The following is a 3,648-nucleotide window of genomic DNA, read 5'->3' on the forward strand; positions in this document are numbered from 1 at the left end:
CTTTTTTTTTTTTTTTTTTTTTGCAAGCAGTGAAATCACCATTTATACTTGACTGGACAGTTATTCTTTTCATAATAGAAACACTAACCTGTATTTCCTTAGGGTATTATTAGTAAACACACATAATCTTCCCTGGCTGAACCAAACTAGTACATTCTCCTCTCCTGGGACTTCATGCCAAGTTGTGCCTTCCAGCCCTTGGTTGACCTGCTGTAGGTAAATGAGTGTACAAGACGTAATTATCCTACTGTCATCTGAGCATAAAAGAGGTTCTGTATGTAGTTCAGGGTGTGGTAACCTGGGAACAGTTAGTCAATACAGTTCAGTTTTCAGCAACTCTCCTACAGTAATGAAAATCTTATCTATATCTTACCTTGATATTGCAGCCTTCTCTTGGGTAAAAACTTGTGCATGTTGAAGCCAATTTTACCAAAGAAGGAGTTTTGTATGAAGAATCAGGGATCTTGTATCAATAGGAGCAGAATTTTTTATTAATGCATAAGGAATCTAGCTTCAAGATGTTGGGATATACAGTAAGGCTAACATATGTTTCCAGGTCCTGGTATTAGGTAATAATTTTACCAGTGTTTGGTATAAAAAGCCCCCCAACAAAAACAGTAGTATTTACTGATAATTAAATTGTTTTATTGATAGCCTGGCTAATTCATACATAAATTAAACACTGTTGCTCATGTATTGTGGTGGTGACTGTAGTATTAAAACTTAGTTTCTGCACATGTAAGGTAGCTTTTTGTATACTGAACGCACAGGTTAGGGAGTAGGATTATCTTTTCTTTCCTTTTTCCTTTTTTTTTCTTTTTCCTTCCTCATCTTTTCTGAATAATTGCAACAGTTACCTGGGATGTATTTAATGTTTTAAACAGCTGTTCCTTAGTTCACTGTATATCCTTTTCCTTATTTATAACTGGAAATGCACTTCTGGTTAAATAATCTTTTAAGAGAGTCAGATTTAGATGTGCATTTTGAGATAGATGATGGTGTGATTACACCATTAGCTCTGTACATACATACACCCTGGTGTGTAACCAAAATATGGAACCGAGATGCATATGATATATATTTAGCTGCATGCAAATCTGACTATCCTTCATTCTAGCATTTTAGGTTCATTTTTTTTATAAACATTGTGTTCAAAGTCCTATTAAAAAAAATTAGCAACCTGAGCCCACCATAAACTGAGTTTTTTTATAGTAACAATATAGCAGAACATTCAGCAATCAAGCTTTAAGGGACAGTTGCTTTAAGATAAACTGTTTTGGATTGAGGCAGATTAAAAAAAATAATTTTCATAAGAATTCTGTATTTTTAATACACAGTGGGCCAACTCTTCAGATATAGCAAGTGAGTCTTCCATAACTGAGCTAAGATGATTATCTGCCACTCATCTCACTACAGTCAGATAACAATGAAGATGCACGTTCCTGCTCTGTGACACTGAAACTTTCGAAGTGGTGAGGGGATTTGGCAATACAGTAGCAGGCTAATTTTCTGGGTTCTTATATTTTGATACCTGAAATTTAGGGCTTTTGTCACAGGAGAAATGAATTTCAAACGATTTGGCACTGGGGGAAGGCCTGTATTAGACCTGTCAGCCAGACACTGTTCCCTGGAGAGAGGATAGAGTCCGTCTTCTTCGTCTGTCCAAAAAATAAATGGTGAGATGGTAACTTTTTAACTTGAGTATAAATTAACAATGGAAAATACTTCTTGATTAAGCTTTAGCATATCACATTCATTTTTGCATGGTAGGAATCGAGGGACATGTTTATAGCCATCATAATTGTGAGTTAGTGACCTTTCTAGCCAAGTGAAATGAAATTACTTGAAAATGAACTTCTTTTTAATTGGAGCACTTCTTGGGGGTAGGGGGAAGCCAGAGGATTTTATAAAAAAAAAATAAATCTAATTTAATTCTTAAATGGTAAGAGAAGCCTGAGGAATATCCCCCAATTGAAACCTGTGCAGTGAGGGAAAATGCAGTAGGTGTGTCAGGAAGCAGAGTCATATTCTCAGCTTTTTTTTTTTTTTTTTAACTGGAGGTACAGTCGCTGCAGTTACGCCTCAATGACCATGAAACCGAGTCGGCAAAAGCTGAAGGACTCAGCTCCTGAAAGCCTCATCAGGACTTGTCATCGCTCTAATGAATATCATTTAAATTGCTTTGTATATTGGTGGAGTTTGGATGTCGATTTAATTTGTGCATGTGTTTGAGTTCTTCTGCTTGGCTAGGCTAACAGAGAGCAACAGCCTAATGAAAAGTGAGTTGGTGACAGTGTGATGAGCCCCAACCCAATCAAATGTGTTTGAAGGGCTGTTTTGACAGGGATCTTAAAGTAGATCTAGGAAAGAGGGAGCAGTGATTTAGTTTAGTGCAATTGTTTCAGGCTGACTCCTGCTTTTTTGTACCTATGACTGGCTGAAAATGTTCTATGCAAACTCTTGCTTGTGATCAAACATAAATCCATTGCTGTAATTATATTTGGAGGAATCAGAAAAATGAAACCCCCCTTATTAAGTGTCTGAAAGTCACTCTAGTTAAAACACAATGACATGTTTATAAAGTCATAATTGGGACACTCCCATTAACTGGGGAAAGTGGAATTCCTCACAAGGGGGTTACAGTGTACATCTCTATCTGTAATTCTGTGTCATGCAGGGAGTATGACGAGAAGCTCTTGCAGGACAACCAGTAGCATAAGAGGGTAGAGGTCATTTATTGAGGGCCTTGTCCTGAAAGTGTCATTCGCACTAAGTCCCATTAGGCATGATGATGCAAGTCTTGTGTGTGCAATGACTAAGTGGAGAGCAGAGAATGTGGAAAAACCTGTAAAAATATATTCCATTGCCACTCCAAAAATCAGAAATACCTATAAGGCCAGAGCCTGAGCTGCTGTAAATCAGCAATGTTGATTTACACCAGCTGAGAACCTGAGCCATACAGTTTGCCCCAATGGGGATTACAGTTTACTTCCTTGACACCAATGAGACTGTAAGTGTGTCATGCCTGTGACATACACAGGCTGTTCCAGATGAAGTAACAAGGAATAGCAACTTCCTATAAACTACACTAACTTCCTGATTTCTCCAAAATCCTCTTCCTGTGATTCCTCTAATGTGCACATTTGGAAAGTGCAGAAAGGACCATGCTCTTGATCTTTATTTGCCAAGGTGAAGATAAATCAATTTCCAAAACACGAGTGCTGTCAGAGAAAAGCAATAAATACAACTAGCGGTTCTCGATCACCCCAGGGCCCCTCAGAAGTTGAGAACTGTACAAGCCCTTGTCCTCTGTTCTCCACCACAAAATAGCTCAAAAGTGGACACAGGGCAAATTAAACATTAAAACTGCAATTTTATGATTTTATTGAAATGAGCAAAATAAATGCAAGCACTGGCAATAAAACAAAGAGAAAAATCTGTAATTGAGATCCCAGTATCTAACAGATGATTAATAGATCAGATAAATTGTCCAGCAATGGTTCATGGAAACAGGCTCCCTATAATTCTGCCAAAGTCAGTGAGATCAATGTGCTCTACTGAAAGATTGCTGCACTGGCCACTCAAAAGAAAGCACCTAAGGGCAGCTGTAACTTATGCTAATTCTCCCCTGCCCACTCCCCCCCCCCC

This window comes from Gavialis gangeticus, unplaced genomic scaffold (assembly GCF_001723915.1).
Source record: "Gavialis gangeticus isolate Ggan-Ray unplaced genomic scaffold, GavGan_comp1, whole genome shotgun sequence".
NCBI lineage: Eukaryota > Metazoa > Chordata > Crocodylia > Gavialidae > Gavialis > Gavialis gangeticus.